Source organism: Vulpes vulpes, chromosome 5 (assembly GCF_048418805.1).
Source record: "Vulpes vulpes isolate BD-2025 chromosome 5, VulVul3, whole genome shotgun sequence".
NCBI classification, from domain to species: Eukaryota; Metazoa; Chordata; class Mammalia; order Carnivora; family Canidae; genus Vulpes; species Vulpes vulpes.
In genome coordinates, this window is record NC_132784.1 from 56,007,252 (window position 1) to 56,030,928 (window position 23,677).

General features: G+C 48.5%; 1 long non-coding RNA gene across 2 annotated transcripts in view; it reads left to right on the forward strand.

Moving 5' to 3' along the window:
• LOC140599014 (uncharacterized) overlaps nt 1-23,677 on the forward strand; it is a 49,320-nt gene that overhangs the window by 21,978 nt on the left and 3,665 nt on the right. The window contains exon 2 of one of the 2 annotated variants that reach the window (XR_012001592.1): nt 22,948-23,139. This is a non-coding gene — a long non-coding RNA (uncharacterized lncRNA). Of the gene's footprint in view, nt 1-22,944; nt 23,140-23,677 lie in introns of both variants that reach the window. The other variant, XR_012001593.1, reaches the window with a different exon arrangement.

The following is a 23,677-nucleotide window of genomic DNA, read 5'->3' on the forward strand; positions in this document are numbered from 1 at the left end:
GCCAGGGCTTGATTGAGGCTCAGGCGGTGGTGAGCATCCACTGCGGGGACTCCCAGGGCCGTCGGGGCTGCAGGCGGGCACGCACACAGGGCCAGGCGGGGGGACTCACAGCAGGCATGCACACGGGGGGCAGGGACCTCACGCACAGACACGGGAGGCTACTACCTCTCACCTTTGCCGCAATCGATGTCATCCCATCCGACAGCACCGTGAGCAGCAGTGGAGCAGAAATGGGCCATCCCTGTGTTGGTGCTGGTGACTTGCATGTCCTGTTGGCCCCGTGTCCCCCTCAGGCGGGGTGGCAAGTACTTGCCTTCATCCAAAGAAGTCAGTATCTGTGACATCCCCAGGACAGCGGCTGCCCCGTGGCCCAAGTGAGGCCCACCCGCAGACCCCGACGCAGTCCCGGCAGGGACACTAGGAGCCTGGGGTGTCTGCCATCGGTCCTGGGTGGTTTCTCACAAGTTCTGCATGGGTTCAGTTTTCCCTGGACTCCAGCCTTGGGCTTCCTGCCTCCTCTGCCTGCCGATCCCTCTGTTCTTCCACACGCAGAGTGAGTGTCCCGGGAAAACCCAGAATGTATCTGGAGGAGAAGAGGCCCCCAAAGCGGGGCTGCAGGAGGACACAGCGGTCACTTGGCCAAGGGTGTCAGTCACAGGCGGCTGTGAGACACGCGTGTCCCCGGGGGGGGAACCTGCGAGCCCAGGGCTCCAGCATGAAGTGGGGCCCCCACGGGGATCCACGGGCAGGAGCAGCAGGGAACCCCAGGCCGCCAAGGCAGTTGGCAGAATGATTGGCGGCTTCTGCCCTCATCCACCTCTCCATGTTCTACACAGGTCCTCCGCCTCTTCTCCAGACACAACAAGCTTCCTTGCTGTTCCCTAGCTGCCCTCCTGGCTAAACCTCAGTGAAGCACGGGGCACTTGACGATCCCTTCTTATCTGTCTGCTCAAGGCTTCGTCTGGATTTTCAACTCCTCTGGCCTCTGAATGTCCTAATAAATTTTGTTCACCATCAGAATTTCCAATTACAAAAAGGTTAATGCTAAAAGCAGGGTCGGGTGGGGACAGGGCGGGGACCACCCTCTCCAGAAATGCTGTGTTCAAAGGAACATTTCCCACTGGTCCTGCCAAAATTCCCTTCGATGCCGTAGCCTCTCCCCATTACTTGGAGTGGTTCTGGAACTGAAATGGGGTTTCCACGGTTTTCTTCCCACCCCTGTCCCCTGGGGAAGGGGCGGGGGCACCTTCAGGAGCTTCCAGAGAGCTCCGGACTGCATGTTTGCATTGCTAAGCTTGCCACTGAAATGCAAAATGTTTTTATTAACTTTGAAAACATATGCTACTTAAATTTTTGAAAAATATCCAAGTAATCCAAGGTGAAAGGAAAACCCTCATCCTGCTGATGGCTAAAATTAGGCTGTGTCTCCTCCTCCTGCTCCTTGTCCAGAAACAAGCCACCCCCTCCTCCAATTTCTGTCTCTATTTGCATTTACAATTTCATGCCGTCATAGACCTACGCTTGGAGAGTCTGCAGGTTTTAAACTTAGCTGATCCATTTGAGAAACCATGGAAATGGTGAAGACATATTTATTTGCTTGCTCAGGGGAAACGAATTCTAAAGAGCACTTTTGTTTGTTTCTACTTATTTTAAGGTACATCATTCCTGGTGCTCTGGGGCCCCCTTCCATGTCAATGCTGTCAGTGAGTCGTGATCTTTGGGCTGTCTTTCCGGTGTGCATACACCCTTTCCTCGTGGTGGCAAGCTGGGAGGCAGGCACAGCAGCTGGAAAGAGTCAAAGCTGGAAGAACCCAAAGCTTGGAGAACCAGCCTCGCCCGAGGCTCCGCTTGTGACAGCCCAGGCCTGCTGAGGCCCAGCTCCCCGGCCTGTGAAGCAGCTCGTGAACTCGGGCTGTGCCAGCTCAAAATCAAGTCCTGACCCCTTTATCTACAGATGTGCAGCATACTCACCCATGGGATAGGACCTGGGTGCCCACCCTGCTCCTAACCCACAGCACAGCCCTGCAACACTGGGCTCCCCTCCGTGGGCACTCACCCCCAAATACAACTGCTTTCTGAGCAGGAGCTGCTTCTCTTTTCAAATATTTTCGAACATGACAATATAAACATTTACTTTCTTAAAAAAAAAAAAGCTAAAAGATATTCATCATCCTACAGATAAAGGAAAATTTGTTTCTGTTGTCTCTTACGTTGCCAGCCTTTTGCAGATGCCCGGTTACATTCCTAGCATGGTGAGCTGGAGAAACACCCGTCAAAGCTGCCTGCATTCGCCTCTGAGGGCTGGCATTGTAAAGTGCCAGGAACTGGGTGGCTTACACCACAGAAAGCTGGCCTGTCGCTAGTTCTGGAGGACAGGCATCTGAGGCGAAGGTATCAGCAGGGTGGGCTTTGCGGGAGGATCTGTCCCTGGTCTCTCCCAGTTTCTGGGGATGGTTGGCAACTACCAGGGCTCCCATGCATGTAGACACGTCACTCGCATGTCTATGTCGCTGCAGTCTCTGCTTCCGTCTCCCTGCATGTATATGTGCGTGTGTGTGCACCCGTGTGTGTTTGAGTGTACAAATCTCTCTCCTAAGGACGCCAGTCATTGTACGACCTCATCTTACATCTGTGGGGACCCATCTCAAGTCAGCCACACATCGGGGCACTGGGATTAGGGTATCGTGTTTTGGGGGCACAATTGGCTCTAGGATAGTGTCCGTTGAGCTCCTTGTCTATCAGGGTGGTGAGCTTGAGGCTTTTATCGGCAGCCAATAGGGAAGCTCCAAAAGGTCACCTGACCTTCCTGAAGTAAAGAGGTCTGGGCCCTCCCTCCTTTATTATATAAACAAGACTGAGCAGGCAAAGAGAATTTGCCAAGGGTCCGAGGGCACAGTCAGAGCCTAAGAGCACCAGAGAAAAAATTGAATCTACTGAAATATAATTGGTGGCTTGTGGGTGGCTCAGGTGGTTAAGCATCTGCCTTTGGCTCAGGTCATGATCTTGGGGTTCTGGGGTCAAGTCCGTGTCAGTCTCCCTGCTCAGTGGGGAGTCTGCTTCTCCCTCTCCCTCTGGTCCTTGCCCCACTCATGTTCTCTCTTGCTAACTCTGCTCACTTGCTCACCTCTTTCTCAAAAATAAACTAAAAATCTTTAAAAAGAAAGAAATATAATTGGGTGGCAGACTTAACACCGTGTTTCCCCAAGGACTGTCTTCTGGGAAACACAGGAGCACTCTCCACCTGTCCCCTTCAGGATGAGCCTTGCCATCGACAATCTGGCAGAGGCCGTGCCCCCAGTCCTTTCCAACAACCAGCCGGGGACTTGATTTGTGAGGCCAGTCGCCAATGGCAAGGGTGCAGATGTGGTCGGGAGGTAGAGCATTTCATGAGGAGGTGGAGAGAGCAAGGCTGAGTCAGCCCCCCAGACCCGATCCCTGTGCCAGCACGGAGCTGGGGTAGAGGCCAGGTCTGGCCCGAAGACCCACCTCAGCTCCTCCAGCACCTCAAATGGTGCCCACATACAAGGGCTGGGTGTGGCATGCAGGGGACCCCAGAGAGGAGGGAGCAATGGGTCTTATCCACTCTTTGACAGTTCTATTCTCAGAATTCGTAGCTACAATACAACTGTCCGGACACATTGCCTCCGGCCTGGTCTCCCAGGGTAGCAGGTGTCATTGGCTTGCCACCTCCACCCCGACCAACTCCCCCCACTGGAGGCGTTTCTTTGAATGGAACGTGTTGGTTGGGGCCACCCAACATCATATCACTGCTGATGACAACTTCTCCTGATTCCCTTTATGGAATTCATCCTCCCTGCCCTGTTCTGATAGAACTGAGGCCCACTAGCCTCCAGGGGAGACTCGAGACCCAAGCTGGTAACCTGGGCCATTCATTCCCCAACCAGAGATGGGCCCACCCTAAGGGTAGACACAAAACTCAGACAAGCCAGTGATGGTCAGGAGACTCAGTTCCAGGACTCCTGTAAGAGCTATTCAGTGAGCAGATAATGACTATGACAATGACAGTGATAATGACAGCTGAAGCATTGAGTGCTTTTGTATCCCAGACATGGTCCCAAACAACCTATGTACCTTAGCTCAGTAATTCTGAAGCCAGCCCCATGGTGTAGGTGAATGTCCCTCTGGGTACAGTGGTGAGGAAAGTGTCGGATCAGATAGTATTTCTCTGACACGAGTGTCCTATACCCCCTGCCCTGCAGTGCTGTGGTTGGAATGGGGGATCCTATGGTTTGTCTTCGTGGGCAGCTCATCTGAGCTGTGTGTGACAAAATATTCTTTTTGCCATAAGTAGTTCAAAGAACCAATTTGGGATAATGTGACTTGCACATAATAGAGATATTTTCCTCCCTCATTTTTTACAATTAGTGTCCAAATTGCTAGAAGGTATAGCATATTTTGCATTCATGAAATTTGAAAGTAAGGGATCTCTGCTACCTAACATCTAAAATGTTCACAATTACTGTATCCCCCTATCCATCTGTATCCATTTAACAGTGTCAACATCATAGTCCCACAGTGCCACAAATAGTGTTTCCTAACTCAGGAGAATTTAAAAAGCATTGTCAGTGTGGTAGCATAATTTTTATACCTGTGGGTGAGGGTAAGAAGTCAGCAGAGTCACTTAAGGTACATACCTCAGGATGACTTCTATACCTCAGGAAGACTGTTCATGCCTCAGGAAGACTGTTCATACCTCAGAATGACTCTTCACACCTCAGGATGACTATTCACTTCTCAGGATGACTGTTCATACCTTAAGATGACTTTAAGCAAGGCTGTTTTGGAAACTGGAAATACTTTCTCATTCTAACAATAGCAGAAGTTGCTGTCTGAACTTGTAAAAAAGGAAAAAATGTCCTAAATTACCAGAGTCCAAGGCCCAATTAATTTTGATAATTATTGGACAAATAACATGGAAATATCTTGAATGCAGTGATTCTGAGTTCTTTTTGGGTAGAAAATGTGGTGTTTAACAGCTTCATTGACACATAATTCACATTCCGTTGAATTCTCCCACTTAAAGTATACAATTCAGTGGTTCTTAATATTATTTACAGGATTGTGCAAACATCACCACTATCTGATTTTGGGACATGTTTGTCCTTCTAAAAGAAACCCTGCTCCCATTCATACCATGCTTCATTGCCTCATCCACCCCCAGCACCCGTCCACCCACTTTCCCTCTCTGTGGACTTGCCCATTCTAGACCTTTCATGTAAATGTGATCCTATAACACATGGTCACTTGGCACAATGTTGGCAAGGCTCATTCATGGTGCCGCATGTGTCATACTTCACTCCTTTTTTATGGCCATGTGATGGTCCGTTGTGCAGGCATAACACAGTTGGCTTATCTGTTCGTCCACTCACAGACATTTGGGTGGTTTCCACTTGTTGGCTGTCATGACTAGTGCTACTCTGAGCATTTGTGTACAAGTCCTTGTGGGGACGTATGCGTTCATGTCTCTTGGACATACATTGATGAGTAATGAATTATAATTAGTGAGAACTTCATCTAGACAGTCATGCAAACTTGTAGGTTAGCAGTAAGCAACCTTTCATTCTTCATTCTTGTTTCTTTATTGGAGAAGTGGGGAAAATAATAGGCATTTAAGCATTGAATAAAGATCTCAGCGAACATACATTCTCCTTTATTTGAAATAGCACAAACGGATTCTTCTCTGCTTTCAAACAAATGCATACATTTATAGAGGTGCTATTAAGTGATTTTTTTATTTATCTGACATTGTCAAGAAATTTTCTAAGAATACATTTTCAGATAATTGATGTCTCTACCTTTTAAATTTTTATGATTTTTTCCATAAAAATAAATAGATGCTTATATTCTAAGGCACATTGCTTCTAATGATTTTAGTGATTTATTGTTATGATTACCATACCTCCTTGTTATATTATATCCACACATTCACATCACCAGAACTACTGTCGATTTATTCTAGGATCTGCCCAATTTAGGGATGCCTCCTCTCTCTACATCAGAACTTACTTGGATTATTTTCATTTTGTTGACTCTTTCAAGACTTTCAGGGATTGGGGCTTGTCAGGGGTCTCACATGTCGTGTACTGCCAGCAAAATTTCTTCATTCCTGAAACTTCTGCCAGCTGTCTGCATGGCGATAGGAATCCTCAATTGTTCAAGAGGTAAGGGCTCCATAGTTCACTGGCCTCACATCTCAGGGGACAAACAGATGACTGATGGGTTGACCATGCAACCAAGTGCGTTTCTCACTTCTTTCCAAAGCAGAAATTGTTTGGTTTTGTTTGTATGTTTGCATGATTTGGAAGCCAGATGGGGGCCAACTTATTCTCAGTGGAACTCTGGAGAACTGACCCGGACACTGTGGCTGTAAAGAGAAGCCAAGTGGAGCTAGGGAAATGGGAAAGGGCGCCTACTGGCCACCTCTGGTGCAGCTACCGTGGGCACTAGGTACATTGAAAAACTGTTCTGCTACAGTGTCTGGGAGTCCAGCAGTTGGCTCCGGTCCAACCAACCCCTGTTGGCCTGCAGGCTGACCTCCACCTGGTGCTGCCTCGCCCTTAGCCAAGGATGGTGGGGCTGTCTCCTCCCATACTGGCTGTGCTCTGGTTGGTTGAACACATCTCAGCAGCAGGAGACCAGTGGAGCTGGGTGAGTCTCCAGAGGAAGAGCTGGGAGCAGGAAGGAGGAAAAGAGGATGGGTAGAGGCTAGGTGTACTGGATCACAGTGCACTCCCAATCCTCTCCACCCAGAGCCTCAGCATGTACAAAAAGGATCTTTGCAGATATAATTAGTTATGATGAAGCCACACTGGATGAGGGTGGGCCCTACTATATCGTCTGGTGTCCCTATGAGAGGAGGGAAATCTGGACAGAGAGAACGCTGTATGAAGAGGGAGACAGGGACTGGAGTGAAGCATCTAGAAGCCAAAGAAAGCCAAGGGACACCAGGACCCACTAGGGCCTGAGAGCAGGGAAGGGTCCTCCCCTAGAGTCTTCAGAGGGAGTGAGACCCTGCAGACACCTTGATTTTGGACATCGAGCCCCAGAGCCACGGGAGAATACATTCCCATTGTTTCCAGCCACGTAGTTGGTGGTACTTGTTATAGCAGCCCCTGGGAAACTCCTACAATGGGGAAACACCATTTCCAGCCCCAACACCTGGGGGTGTTGGGACCAGGACTCATCTCAGTGCTCACCTGCCCCTCCACCTGTCTTCCAGAAACAAGAACAGAGAAGTAGGGCTACCCTCCAGAGGAGCGAAGTCCTTCATCTTTGTCACAGCAGTTCTAATGAGAAGGAAATTTTGTTTCTGTATGGGGCCAAACATTTCAGGCACCATTTGGAATTTTCTCTTGCACCCCTCTTAATAGTGACATGATGTGGTTTGCCAATGATGAATGACTTGGCCCACAAAGCTATTTAATTATTTTTAATCTGGTGCCGTGTTTCATGTCCCTCTTTTGTTGTCAGGGCCTCAGTGCTGTTTTCACCTACCTCAGGCAGCTCCCTGCATCCCTTCTGTGAGTCTTCCATATCTGAAATGCTGTGAGCTGCAAAATCATGCAGCCAGGCTTGGGTGAATTGTCTGTACAAGCGAGTTAGGTTGCAAGTGATGGCCCCAGGGCTCTATCATCAGCAAAAAGCACAAGATTTAGTGCATATACTTGGAAATGCTTAATTTGACTGTTCACAGACCTCTAAAACATGGCTTCCTGACCCCAGATTCTGGTCCTGTGGAATGCGGTTGTGTGATGTGTTACCCCTGGGGACCACAGCTGCCCCCCGCAACTTGGGCCATTCGAGCACACTCCAGCCTCCACTCCTGCGGCCGTGTGGTGCCAAAGACTCCAGGACCCACCTTCCTCGGCTTCCACATGCCACCCCCCAGCACTCGCCGCACCCAGCACTACTCAGTGCACCTTGGAGCTGATGATCATTTCCTGTAGTCAGGGGACCCCCACCTCCAAATCACTCACTGTGTTCACTGCAAATTCCATGTTTCCCTTTGAGTCAGTGGTTTCCAGAGGTCATACATTTCTGGAACCTGGTACTAAAGAGAAACCTGAGGGTGCTGCATAAGCATGGTTGGATTTTTCTGAGGCATGGGTCCCGAGGTTCTAGTCTGGGTCATGCTGATGCCACCAAGAATGCCACCAGCACATGCGAGGTGGCGAAGCCTGGGTTTTAGCTTGTGCCCTCTGACATAGTTCATGTTGCTATCCAGACCAGCTCTCTCTTTTCTGACCCTGGGTCTCAGCCCTCATCATTTCCTCCCCTCAGGCGGGTGGGAGTCCCACAGGCCGCCTGCTGTAATAGGCGAGGAGACCACCCTTCCTCCTCAGGCGAGGAGACCACCCTTCCAGCCCTTACAGGGAGAGGCCACAGCCCCGCATGGTAGAGAATAACTCTGGTGCTTGTTTTCTTATGATAAAATGCATGCAGTGTGAAAGCTACCACTGAATCATTTCTTGGTGTCTAGCTCAGGGATAGTAAGCACCTTCAAGTTGTTGGACAGCCACCCCTACCATCACCTCCAGAACTTTCCATCTCGTAAAGCTAAACTAGTCCCATGAGCACTACCTTGCTGTTCCCCTCTCCCGGCCCCACTTTCTATCTCTACGAATCCAACGACTCTCTTTACCTCCTACGAGTGGAATGATGCCGAATTTGTCCATTTGTCTCCGCCTTATTTCACTGAGCATAACATCCTTCAGGTTTACCCACGCTGTGGCAGGGGACAGAATCTCCCTCCTTGTTAAGGCTGAGTAATACTCCATTGTTCAGTTGGTCCTTAGACTGGAAGGTTTGTGAACCGCTGGGGCAAGGGTGGCTGCTGAAACAGTTGGCAGTGCATGGCCTCAGCTACGGTGCTGGTCCCTCCTCCTGCGTCCTCCTCTCCACCCGGGAAGGAGCTGCTGGGCTCTTGGTGCAGTGGGGAGAAGGACTCACCTCTCTTTTCCCTTCTCACTATTCCTCATGATGCTTATGACAGGTCTTACTGTTACCATTTGACAAAAGGGGAGACATATTGGAAATGTCCGGTAATGTCCCCAAAATGAAGCAGGTGGTCAGTGTCTGTCTGATTGCCCTGCCAGATGGTGAGACCCTGTGACCAGACCCAGCTGTTTGTCCTTCCCCCAGCTTCTTGCTCCTGGCACCTACACACAGCCGGCCCCAGGGGAGGGCTTTGAGACATCTGCGCATAGGGCATGGGGACCTCAGACGGAAGTGCAAATCCTGCTGTGCTGGCTCACCTGCCAGGACAGTTAATCCCTGTCTGTCCTGGTTTCCTTATCTCTAATATTGGTAAAACAATGGTGTTTGTTCTGTACGGTTGATTTGACAATTAAAACCAGATAATCTATATATGGTGCTAAATGCTTTGAAATGTCTAGAAATATTAATATCAGCTCCATAAGTAGGAGCTGATATTAATATTGTTAGAATTGTAATTTAAGGGGAAATTTTAAAGTGTGGTTCATCCATAAATGCTAGTTTTAGGCTGTCATTAAAAAATTGTGTTTATGTTCTGTGTTTATAAACTTGTTTAATGCTTGTGGAAATTTTTATACTATGTTAAATTTTTTTAAGTATACAAAATTATATATACTATATAATTTCCATTGTGCTTTAAAAATAGTAATAAAGAGAGTGTCTGGGTGGCTCCGTTGGTTGAGTATTGAGTCTTGGTTTTGGCTCAGGTCATGATCTCAGGCCTGCGGGATCCAGCCTCAGGTCGGGCTCCACAGCCAATAGGGAGTCTGCTTGGGATTCTCATTCTCTCTCTCACTCTCTCTCTCTCTCTCTCTCTCCACCCCCTCTTTGTCCCTCTTCCCACTTCCATGGGTACTCTCTCACTCTTTTTCTCTCTTTAAAGAAAATAAAACAGTAATCAAGCCCTAGGAGGAAACATGCTAAAACGTTAATAGGGGTGTCTGAGTAGTGAGATTGTGTATAACTATTTTTCTACTTTCTTGTACTACCTATGAAGCAGACAACTAGCTCCCTAATTTTTAAAAAATGTTTTATTTATTAATTCATGAGAGACAGACAGAGAGAGCCAAAGACACAGGCAGAGGGAGAAGCAGGCTCCCTGAGGGGAGCCAGATGTGGGATTCAATCCCAGGACCCCAGATCACGCCCTGAGCCCAAGACAGATGCTGGACCACTGAGCCACCCGGGTGTCCCTGATTATAAATCCAACAAATCAAAAATGTAAGGAAATGCAAATATACAGTAACCAAACTGTATTATTCCCCAGCTGGGGCTGCAGGACACCACCTGGAAGTCTGTGCCCGGCCAACATTCGGGCAGCCCAGCTGAGCAGCACGTCACCAGCAGTAGGCACGGCTGCGGATGCTGCATCTCAGCCTGGGCTCTGGCCAGAGGCACAACTGTTATCCATAAGCAAATCATGTCATTCTTACTTTATAAGTCCCAAACAGAGCCTCAGCACTGTCTGGTCAGTGGCTTACTGGCCAATTGGTTGTTGATATGCATTATCAGGCCAGATGAGCAGAAGGGCACCTGAGCCATCCCTGACCTCAGCGGCTGAACTCCTCATCCAGGTGTTAACCTGTTCCATGGCTCCTCTTTGCTGCCACCCTGGCTCTTTCTAAGACACAGGGAGGTCCCAAGAGGCTGCCAGTAAATTCTCTGCCCCGCTGGGGTGGCCATGGACTCAGAAGCTTGGAGTTCTCGGGAGGAGCAGGAGTCGAAGCTTGGGGTCCCCTCGTGACCAGCCACAGAGAACGGCACTTTCTGAGTCATTCTTGCTCCCACCCTGAGGCTTCGTGTGGATCCGCCGCCCGAGGCCGCCCCTGGGGAGGCCCTGCCCAGCAGCATCTCGCTCCCCCGGCCGGCGGCACCTGGCGGTGTTCTTGCTTCTGCCTCTGCTTCGTGCCTCCCCGTCTTTCCTCTCCGTTCTAGCCCGTCTCCTTACCTGTCCTCCGTCCACATTTACGGCCCTGACCCAGGAAACAGCCGGCAGGAAAGGTTGTGTTTGGTGACCGCTAGCCACAGGTCAGACAGTGGCTCTCCTGCTAGGATCCCTGGGACGCGTTGGCGGGGCCGCGCTCTCCCGGGAGGCCGCCGCGGACGCTCCTCTCCGGGCCCACACTGCGGCCCTCCCAGCGGCTCCCACACATCGTCACACCCCGACAGTGACGAGGGGGGCCTGCCCGGAAGGCCAGCCGACTGGCCCACTGGGGCTGAGCACCGCGATCTAGTGAGGCCTCCTGGCATCCTCTCCCTTCTCCCGGCTCTCACGCTCCACCCTTGTCCCTCCCTGCCAGCAGGCACCGTGCTCCCCGCAGAGGGACAGTCTGGTGTGCAAGGTGGCTTAGGCACATCTAAAGAGGCAGGACTGGCAGGTGGCTTGTGACACGGTGACTCTCAGGCTCTAGACCATCCCGGCTCCACCCAGGGCAGGAGATCTTAGGGCAGGGTGGACTTGCCTGGAACCCGTGTTTTTCCCTCCATCCACCTGGCATCTGCTGAACACTTAGTGACTGCTTGACTACACAGAGTGGTCCCCACTGCTCCACCTGAGCTCTGTGATGCCTCAGATCAGCTTTCCCCCTCCGACAGGGGAGCTGCCTGAGTCCAACAGCTGTCTTCCTAGCACTCCGTGAGATAAGCGAGAGGCCGCTTCCTGAGTGTGCACACCCGCCAAGCTCTCGGTGTGTCTGCACCTGACCATCCACTCCGTGGGGGGCGAGCACACCTCCACAGGGCGAGGAGGAAGAGAAGGCGCTCTGCATGTGGCTGGGAAGCTGCCACCTATCGGGGCTTGATTCCTCAGGGGCCAAGGCACAGCAGCACTTTGCTGACTCACTCATATCCACAGAAAGCATTTGCTCTGTGTCAACTTGACAGTGATTTGCACAGTATGTATAATTCCTTCTGATGTTGGACTTATAAAAATAACCTGCACGTGAGTAGAGGGTGCCGACCTGGCAGGCTTTTCTTTTTCTACCGAGCCCTTGGGGTTTTGCTGGGACTGTTCAGATACCCCGGATACCCGAGTAGTAGCCCTGTTGCCCATACACGCCCATCTGGTCCCACACTCACAGGCTCCCGTGGGCATCGTACCCACACCTGCTGTGACCACCACACAAATGACACGGTTGCCTTTGTGTTGCTCTGGGTCCCACCCTTGACCTTACTGGCTGGCCATGTTGCTCCCAAGAGGGCAGTGACCACAGACCTCTGTTTGAGAGCAGAGGCCCACCTCCAGTTTTCAGGGTTAGACTAGGCTATGGTTCTAGAACCCAACAACCAACTGTAAACTTGGATGTTCAACACCGGACTGTTTTCTCTAATAGAAATAAAACTTGGAGAGAGTAAGATTTCAAGCCCCTTATGATTGTGCTAATTTTCCAGAAGGGTTGTGTTGCGAAAGCAGAGAGAGGCAGGACGGACAGCCCTGGGACCTATCTAGATGAGAGCACCACCTCTGCTCCCAGGGCAGCTCTGGGACACTTGCTGGCAGATGCTGCCCTGTGATTTCATCCTCGTAACTTTGTACGTACACCTTGCACACACAATCCTTTCCCAACCATCATCTGACACAGATTGAATGCAGCAGAGCAGGCGTGCCCTTTGCGAGCCCTCAGGAAACGGGAGCCTCGCTGTCCCCACAACCTCGCTTGTGGGTGAAGTGCTGGGGCTTCCCAAACGTGTCAGACATCCAAACACAGACAGCCTACTTTGCACTTTTATTTTTGAATTTGGTCCTTTGGGTTGTTGGTTTTTTGTTCTTATGGTGGCTAATGAGGGTTAAACATTATGTTGGGGGTTCATATGACCCTCAATATGTTTTCACCCTTATCAAGACTGTGATGGGAGCGCCTGGGGGGCTCTGTTGGTTGAGTGTCTGACTATTGAGTTCAGTTCAGGTCATGACCTCTGGGTCGTGAGATCGAGCCCCAGGTCAGGCTCTGTGGTGGAGGTGGAGTCTGCTGCAGATTCTCCTTCTCCCCCTGCCCTTCCCCACATGCTCTCTCTCTCTATCCCTCTAAAAACATAAAACAAATTGAGGCACCTGGGTGGTTCAGTTGGTTAAGTGTCTGACCCTTGGTTTCAGCTCAGGTCATGATCTCGGGGTCACAGGGTCGAGCCCCATGTGTGGCTCCATGCTCAGCAGGAGTCTGCTTCTCCCTCTCCCTCTCCCTCTGCCCTACCTGCCCCTACTCTCAGACTAGATATATTAAGAAATTAATTAATTAAAAACAAAGAGACTGTGATGACTCTCCCCCCCACACACACACACACATGTACATGTTTTAATCTCACATGGCTCCTGCCCACAGCCAGGTGGAGTGCTATGCTCTAACCCTTTGTGTCCTCTCCTGGGCCAACACGGTCCTCATGGCATCTCAGAGGGGTCACCAAGCAACACTCTGCTTTCAAGAAATGACCACGCTTATCCAGCATTTCCTACTTCCTTCCATCAGTGGCCTCACGGAGGGCAAGCTGCTCACACCATGTGCCTCAGGAAAAGGAAACAGGTTGCTGGGAGATATTTTTCCAAAAAGTGGATGCCATCTCCTGGGAGCCGGTGAAAGTACATGATGCCGGTGCCGCGCAAAGCCTCCAGAGCCCTTCCTTCCATTCCCCCTCTTCACACGGGCGTATGATCCCAGGGCCACCTAGCAGTTTGAAGGCGGGCTGACCCAGATCCCGTGCTCACAGAATGGCGGTAACGCCGAGGTGTGCCCCTCCTTTGGCCAACAAGTAAGTTATAGAAGGAACTGGCACCAGCAGACATTTGCCAGGATAGGTTATTGTGTTACAGGGATGCAGATTTTAGGGCCATAGATTGTGTAAAAGTTGCCCATCAGCCCTCCCTCGCTCCTACTGCTGTTGTGACTGTGATTTCCTTGTCCTAAATAAAAGTGGAAACATGGAGAAGCCAAGGAAAAGGTACTTTTAAAAACTTGGTTTAGGTCAAGTCCATTACAACATAGCTTTTGGGGCTGGCTCAGCACGTGGGGCTCCAAGGACAGCAGGTGCTTGGCTCTCGTTTCCTGCTCGCCTCTCCCTTCCCCCAAACACCAACCAGGAAGGGGGTACAGACAGGTAGGAATGACTCATTTCTCATTTGAATACACAGACCCTTTACGTAACCTGAGTCATTTTTCTGAGAATAAGCCCTTGACATGAAATTGCATAATTCCATTGCCTTTCTAAATGCCTGTCGCTTAAAGGAAATAGGATGACTTCAGTATGAGGGTTTTCAGCAGGTGAGTGGGGAGGGCGAGTGGCAGGAAGGGACCGAGGTCCTGCTGATCTTTCAGGCAGGTAAATAATGACTCGCCAGAGAACGAGCATGGGGGACAGCTCTTTGAGGAAGCGGAGATGAAACTCCGGTGCTCATCGGTCTGCAGCACCATCTTTAATAAGTCATTTTTAATTAGCTTTCATCTAATATGGTGCTCACTGCTTGTTATTTGTACAGCTCTCAGGGGCTTTCCACAGAGGCCCTATTTTATTGGCCACAGATACCATGTCTGCTCAGAGATATTATCAGAAAATATGGTGGGTGTTTTGCACATGCGTGTGGGCACACACGCACACAGGGCGGGTGGCATCGACGGCGTTACAACAGCAGCTCAGCAGGACAATAAGGGGGTGGCCACATCCCATCACAGCCTTTGTGATCTACCAGAGTAGAGCCGGCCATTTCCTGGGGCTTGGTGTACCCACATCTGAGGGACGAAGGTCCATGGACTATGTAGTCTCTGACTTTTGGATGGTTAGGTAGATATCAGAAGGGTAGTCTTACTTTTTGAAAAGGGTATTCGAGGGGATATCCAGTGCCCAGGAAGGGAATTCTGAATGGCCATTGTTGCAAAGTGTGGTTGGCAGACCTGGACAAAGTAGGAAGGAGCTGACAAAGTCAGGGGTGCTGGGTGGGGACAGAACACTGGTATTTTGTCATTAGAAGAGCAGGCGTGTCACGGGGCCCAGAAGGGCAGCCTGGCGACGTCCTGGTGACCTCGGGCATCATTGAAGTTGAGTTGTTCACCTTCCTACATTCCTAGCATATTGCTAGTGATGCTGTAGGGGAGTGTTGTGGTTTTCACAGACAGTGGGATGTAGGAAATGTCTGCTTGCCACTTCACTGCCCCCACACCCCAGAACTGAAATGCAACCCTCTGTCTGTCCACCTCCATCCAGTGGCCTGGTGCTCAGGCCCATTCTCCCCCAAACCACAGGACCATGAGGTCCTGTCCTGGGTCCCCCTCAACTAGGGGATGCAGGGCTGGGGCAGTGTGGAGGGAGTGTGACCAGCAGGATAGATTGCCAGGAAAACCTAATTCCCACAGAGTCACCATTTTCTCCTAGCACCTGCAGAAGGGCATCTTCAGGGAGAAGGTGGTGGGATGGTGTCAGGGTCTGGGAGGAGTGACATTGCCAGGGAAATTTGGAGGGTTTCAGGCTGTGGGTTAGCAAAGGAGGGAGGTAGAAAGCTGTAGAGATTGAGTAATCCCCAGGAGCCTCTAAGTCTGAGGCTCCCATCTCTGTCGGCTCCCCATTCCTGCTCCAGCTCCAAGCTGGTGTGAGCAGAGGCCCTGAGTCCACCCTGGTGCTGATGCTCTGGGATGGTGCCTTGTATTCCCTTCCCCGGCTGCAGGGGCTTGTTTATGTCTGCACATGCACACATAACAATTATTCCTTAGCTCCTTGGCTCCCAACCTCCCACCACATGGAGATTAGCCCCACCATGGGACTGGCTGAAAAGGCCTTCCCACTCCCCCGTCCGCCAGAAGCCCCAGTGTCCAGGCCTTCCCTCCATAGGAAGTCCTCTTGCACCTGCACAGGGGCTCCTTCTTTGGGAAATTTCTCAGGTGCACATCCTTTGCATGTTTACTCGCACCTTCACAAAGACCTGGTAGAAGGGATGCCTGGGTGGCTCAGGGGTTTGAGTATCTGCCTTTGGCTCAGGGCATGATCCTGGAGTCCCAGGATGGAGTCCCACATCAGGCTTCCTGCATGGAGCCCACCTCTCTCTCTCTGCCTGTGTCTCTGCCTCTCTCTGTGTGTCTCTCATGAATAAGTAAATAAAATCTTAAAAAAAAAAAAAAAAAAAAAAAGACCTGGTGGAGGAAATGCACACTCTTTGTGCTCTACTAATGAGATGACTGAATTCCAAACACCTGTCACCAAGGACACACTTAACCGTAGCAGATGTAAAACAGAAATGTGTGTATAATCTGGGAATTACATGGTTATTTCACTGATATTCATGCCGTGCTGGAGGGCTACCTTAAAGAAATCTGGATTAGGGGCGCCCTGATGGCTCAGTCGGTGGAGTATCTATCTGCCTTCGGCTCAGGTCATGATCCCAAGGTCATGGATTCAAGCCCCACATCGGGCTCCTTGCTCAGCAGGAAATCTGCTTCTCCTCTCCCTCTGCTCCTCCCCACTGTTCATTCTCTCTCTCTCTCTCATAAATAAATAAATAAATAAATAAATAAATAAATAAATAAAATCTTAAAAAAAAAAAAAAAAAGAAGGGTAGAAGACAGCCAACAAGCAAGGGTGGGGAAAACATGGTTGGTTATAAGAAGCTAAACTTAAATGTCAAATCTTTGTATTTCTCACACAAAATTTGTCTTAGAATAATGCAAAAGTGCCGATTCATTTTCCGTGCATTAAAAAGTCCAGTTTTACAGTGGAATGTTTGAAAAGGTGTGTGATTACCATCAAATCTTTCTCAAACACCGGCTGACAAAGCAGAGGTCTCGCGGTAGACGCTGGAGTCACCCAAGCACTGTGCTGACATCAGCCCACAGCCGGTGGTAACTGACCAGTTGGTGCTTGGGAGCGCCAGTCCCCACTCCAGACACAACCCCTGGATAAACTGCTCACTCGCCTGGAGCACCACCTGCTGCCACTACCTGGAACACACCTGCTACTTAGAAGCTTAGTGGCAACAGATTGGAGAAAATAATAAACCAAAAGTGTGGAATCCGTGTGCCCTGAATTCCGTTTCCTTAAAAAACAGCATAAGCTCCTTGAGTGGTGCGGAGACATTACAGCTGAGCAGGGCTCCGTGACGGGACTCCCCTGCGGCGGCCGACCCGCGGTGGTGTTTCTGTCTGTAAGTGAACTCCCATGCAGAGCGAGCCCAGCATACCCCGGACGCCGTGTGTTCTGTGCCAGCCATGCTGCCGACAAGTCTGGTGAGGTGTGGAAACAGAGACAGGTTACTTTATCACTCACTGCCGTCTTGCACCATTGGCTGCCATGCTCAAACCACACCTGGGTGAGGGCCCTGGTCCGCAGGGCCTTTTTTTTTCTTTTTTTTTTTTAATTTTTATTTATTTATGATAGTCACACAGAGAGAGAGAGAGGGGCAGAGACATAGGCAGAGGGAGAAGCAGACTCCATGCACCGGGAGCCAGACGTGGGATTCGATCCCGGGTCTCCAGGATCGCGCCCTGGGCCCAAGGCAAGCGCTAAACCGCTGCACCACCCAGGGATCCCTTTTTTTTTTTTTTTTTTTTTTTTTTTTTTTGCTTAAATACAGATTTATTGCAAACCAACACTGGACAGGGGACTTCGTGGGCGGGCACCCTGGTCTCCGCGGACTTCGGCTGACAGAGCTCAGTGGCCAATCTGTGGCGGCCACGTCTGGAGAGAGAAAACACGCAGGCTGCACCGGCCTCTATGGGCAACTGTGTTTGATGACAACTGTCCAACGGGCCCATGTGACCTCCAAACAAGAAAGGATGGGCAGGTGGAATGTACTGATGTGGCCAGAGGGGTCCCTGGCTTGCATCTCAGCTCTCTCATCACTGACCTGGCCTTCCTGGTCTCCTGTCCTGTGGGACAGAGGCCCACTTGTCACACTGGTTCTCAGCCTCTGTAACCTTCCTTCGCAGCACTGCACACATCCCAGCACCGTGGTGATTCTGTGAGTATCCACATCAGTGGATCTGCACATCTGCCTCCCCAGTAGCTGCCCAACTCCAGAGCTGGGGATTTCTCTGCTCTCTCCTCACTAGCACATACACAGCACTCAAGCACGTGGAGGTCCTCCGAGATGTCTCCTGGATGAAGGGCCCAGGGAGGCGGCGACACACCACATCGCGGAGAAACACTAACACATCTAACTTATGAGCCCTGAATGACGGGTTTCTGTCCTTCAAATTTAAACATTGGTCAGCAAGTGCTTCTTGGCAGTTCACCCTCAAAACAGACATTGTATTGTTTGCTTCTAAGCTGACCTTGAGTGTAGCATATCTGACTCCTGGGGGCACCCACCCCTACCCCCTCGGCAGTGGCATTCAATCAGCTGTCACAGGTGCTGGGCACCAAGCTTTCAGGGAATGATGTTGACGTAATTCTCTCATTTGTGTTAAGTTTGACTTCTTAGAAAGTGTACTTTTACTCACTTTGCTAATATCAAGATGTGATACAGCACACAGCCTATTTCATGAGAGTTATTTTTTCTAATTTGATGACTATTTTATACTATCACACCAGAGGCTTTGTGAACTGTCAGTTCCCCCACTAGCCTACTAGCAGGGAAGATGTTGCTTCCAATAACAAATGTCCTCTCCCGATGCAGCCCAGGACTAATTTTTCCACTGACCCAGATACTTTACACCCAGAAAAAGGGAACATTCACAGTTGCAGAATTGTGAGTACTTGCAGTTGAATAAAGGTAATACTGCCCGACTCTAGGATGGTTTTGTTTTTGGAATGTAATTTTTTTGGGGGAATTTTTCAATCCTGGACACACACTGTTCCCCAAACAACTGCTTTAATGGAGTGCCGTCTTAAAGAGTAGTTTCTGAGGCATTACTCTTGTGTCAGGAATTCATTCCTATGATGCAAATAGTCACAGTGCCCTGCTACTCACGCTGGCAAAATACATGTTCAAAAAATTAACACAAGAGAGCCAGGATCAGTGACCAAATGGGCAAGAGTGGGCGACTGAGAAGCAAGTTTTAGCATGAGGAAAAAGGAAGTAACTTTATGTGTCTACTCTTTGTTCTGAGGAAATCACATGCTGAAGATCCTTGAGAAAGGAATGTGTGTGACTAGGTGGGTGGATGGGAGCCCACGAAGAGACCTACACAGCCCATCGCTATGCCATCACCCAGTAGTGACAAAGGAAACATGCCACGCGTTGGATCCAATGGCTTTATGTCCTGAAGTGACATGTTTTCTGGTTGGAATGTTTTCACCTGTGCTTGTGATGCATCTGGGTAGAAGAAATAATGGGTATTTCTTTACCCAGAGCAAAAACCAAAGTGAAAAGGATGCCCTGAGTTGGACAGTGGGATACATCATCCACTCACAAGTCCTTACACAATCCACCAAAGGCTAAAGAATGGGCAAGATGCCGTCCTCAGAGAAAGGCGAGTTCACCAGAGACCGGGCCAGGCCCTCTCAAGATGCTCCTTTTCATTGTGACTGGCCCAGTGATTGACTCAGGCAGTGTATCCCTGAATTTCCCATACTGAGACTTGTTCTTTGTGTGAACTCAGGCTGGGGGAGAGTTGCTTGGTGGTTGGCAATAAGCTGTGAGAGACGAGAAGCCGCACCACGGAAATAATCCATCCCCTTCCAGTCTGCATGGTGCACACCTGATCTAACGTGCTTTCTGTCTAAATCTATGCTAAATCATTACTCCTAATTATAAGTTCCTATTGTGTCTGGTTTTTTTTTTTTTTAACTAGGTGGAGAAAGAGTTTATTCAAGGCTAGTATTTTCATCATTTAGTATCTATCCAAGAACAAATGAAGTCTCAGGAGGCAAAAAGAGTTTCTTGTTTAAATTTATATAATTTACAGTAAAATGGAATGTAACATCTTTCTCCAATCAAGGTTTTCTTGTTTAAGAAAACCAAAGAGCACACTGACTAGGAGATAAGCAGGTGATCTTCCAAGGGGGAATCAGAAACAGGTGGCTAGTTGCTCAGAGCCCGTCTGAAGAAAGACACAAGAACCGACTTGAAGAAGACAGTATTATCTACTACAACAGCTTTTTCTGCAGGATATTAAAGCACTTTATAAATATTAATTATCTCATCCATTCTTATCACACCGTATGAACCAAAGACATTATAGATGGCCAACTGCCTAGCCCACTAGGCTAAATATCTCAAGCTGTCTTTCACAGAATGTGATTTCCAATTCAAAACATGCTCACCTCCCTCTTATTCAGAGATGTGATTGCACTTATGAAAGATCCAGTCCCTTTTGGTTCTTTCTCAATACCTTTGAATTACTAAATATTTCTGCCTGTGCCCCACCTCTTCCCCCTTTTATACATGTTAATCTAGCAAAATTAGAAAACGCCAATACATAAAGTAAGGGTAAGCCACACATAAGCTCATAATTATTAAAAATTACCATGGATATTTGGTGTGTATTTATCCTGAAGATTTTCTAAATGCATGTGATCGTACATTTTTATTTCCTTTAATATTGTTTCATGTTCACTTATATCATTATTTTAGATATATTCTATATAATCTTTTTCATGCATTATATGCCATTATTCTTAACAGCTAAATATTACTTCACTATATGGAAGTGATATAAATAAAATTAAATTCTTCCACCTAAACACTGAGGCTGTTTCAACATTTTTGCTGTTACAGAGCTCTGCCTCCAGCCAAGGAAATCAGCATGTTCTGTATCCTTCTGAACCTTCTCGGTGGCCAAATATATGAAACCATGATACAGAGGTTTGGTTTTGTTTACAAAAATGGAACTATACCCCAAATCTCACTTCGTCCACATTAGAAAAAAAAAAGTATCATGAATGTTCTTCCAGGGAATTTTCTTTTTTTAAAATTTATTTTTATTTATTTATGATAGACATATATATATATAGAGAGAGAGAGGCAGAGACACAGGGAGAAGCAGGCTCCATGCCGGGAGCCCGACGCGGGACTCGATCCCGGGACTCCAGGATCATGCCCTGGGCCAAAGGCAGGCGCGAAACTGCTGAGCCACCCAGGGATCCCCCCAGGGAATTCTTTCAATAGTTGCATAATAATTTACAGTACGTATATACCACTATTTGTCCAGCCATTTTCCTTTGATAGTTATTCAGACATTCCTTGATGTTTGCCATACAAAGAATCCTGCCCTCGACATCCTAGAACTTAACTGCTAGCATAGTCAGTGTGTACTCCAACAGCATAATGACAAAGTAGTGGGATTGCTGAGTCAGACGACACATCTGTAATGTGAATAAATGTGTCATGCACACCTCTTAAAGGCATTCACATCAGCGTGTGGAAAAATGCAAGCTGCTCTGTCAGTTTCCTTCATACAGATGCTCTAGCTAGAAATACCTTGGATGTAAACATCCACACCAGGAAAGTGATGCTCAGAAAGGTACGAGGCATGTTCAAGGTCACGCAGGTAAATATTTCAGAATCAGGACTAGCACCTATACCTCCTTATTCTCTGACAAAGACTTTCTGTATAACAGCAAATATTTATTGGGGATGGGGGGTTGGTACAAGAAAGAAAATACATTATCACATTTAGCTATTGCTGTGTAACAAACTGCCCCAAAACTTAGTAGTTTAAAATAAGAGCCACGTATTTAGTTATGACTTTATGGGTCAGCAATGTGGGCTGGGCTTTGCTGGGGGGCCCTGTGTCTAAGCTGGCCCCCTCAGGTCTACGTGGTCAGCAGTGGGTCAGCTGGGCTGCCTTGGTTCTTCTGTGCTCCCCCATCCTGCAGTATACTTCCCAGGCTTGTTCCTGTGGCAGTCGCCAAAAAGAGTGTATGTGTTTGAGGCCTCCTGAGGCTTACGCCCAGGGTTTGCACATTCTCACGCCTGCCACATTCAATGGTGAGAGAGCCGCAGGGCCAGCCCCGCAGATCTGAAGGATGATGAGACAGACTGCCTCTAGTGGAAGGACACTGCAAAGGGCTTGGGCAAAGGAAAGTGTGGAGAGCAGGACCCATGCTAGCAAGCAATCCACCAGGTTCTCAGGTGGATTAAGTTTTTCCCACTTTCCAAACAATTGCTTTATCTTCTTGATGTGGCTTGTTTAGAAAATCATGACTTTCTAAGAGCATAAAGGTAGTAATATTTGTAGTGAAATCTCAAACAGTTCTCCCAAGATACCTGCAGTACATCTGGGGCATTACCATATTTGGTCAGATCTCTTTCCATTTTTAAAAATAGGTTTGTCAGATAAGAAAAATTAAGCACTGGGATGCCTGGGTGTCTCAGTGGTTAAGCAGCTGCCTTCAGCTCAGGGCGTGGTCCCGGAATCCCAGGATCAAGTCCCACATCGGGTTCCCTGCATGGAGCCTGGTTCTCCTCCCTCTGCCTGTCTTTGCCTCTCTCTGTGTCTCTTGTGAATAGATAAAATATTTTAAAAATAATAAATGAAAGAAAAATTAAGCGCTATGGCCGTTTTACTCTGTTCTTGTAATATGCCATATACAGCATTGCTGATGTATTTTCCCTTTATTCCTTGACTGAAGGGCACTGCAGCTGTAGAAAGCACTGTTTGGTGTTTGGTCTTCTGTAGTCTTTTTGTGTGTATATGACTTTAAAAAATACGTATCTCTGTAATTTTGCATCTCACACAATAAACGAAGAGGACTTTGCAGGTCATAAAAATAGCAGGCAATAAATAAAGTTAAACATGGTCAGCTTCCTTTTGATATCACAACAGGAGTGTGTCCTTGGAGAGGAGAAGCAGGGCTGAGGGGCTACACTTGCTGTTTGCTGGGGCTCTGGTGAACGCAGCCTGTGGATGCGCAGACAGCCCTGCAGGGTGACTCCTGAGTGCTGGGGAGGGAACATCCTCTATATTTAGAACCTCTGGCTTCAGTCAGATATAAAATGGATTTAGGATGTGGGTTGAGGACAGGAAGGGAACACACACATGCTAATATTTCATTTGTTCTTTCTTGAATCAGCAGCTTAGCGTGGAAAGTGCTCTTCTGTGACATTCCTGTTTGTCCGTAATTATGGATTGGTGAGGAACAAAAAGAAACTAAAGCAGAACTCTGCTGACGTTTTACACTGGGCACCTTGGGACGTGTCTGAGCGTACGCTGGCCCCACGTGTGCATCCAGCAGCAATTTGGTTCTCCAGTTCCGAGCAAAAGCCGGGTGAGTGGCTGCCAAAAGCGCCCAGTTTTCTGAAGGACGGAGCTGAGCATGCCATGTGCCTTTCACGGTAGAATTCCACAATGAGGCTGAGAGTATTTAAAACAACTAAAATAAGCATGTAGGAAAGAACCATAGGTTTCAATAAAAAAAGTGTTTTGGGACATTCTATACCAGAGATCCCTATTCCAAAGGAAACAGGATACACAGAAAAGTGGAAACTTTATTGTTTACTTGGAGGTATGAAAAGAAATAGGTCAGTGATTCGTTTCCATAGTGACTATTATTGAAATAAGACAAACTGACACCAATACTGATTTATTCTCCTATTCAAGCCCTTTTAAAAGATCACTTGAATCTGAGTTGGTTCTTGAATATAAACAAGAAGACCAAGTTATCTTTCACAATAATGACCTTTTGCTACTTGAGAATGAGACTTTTAAAAAACTTAAAATAATCCAAGTTTGTCTCATAGCAGTTTGTGGCTATAAACAGAACATGTTTTTAAGTATAGGAATTGTGTTCTGGGCAGTTGCAATTT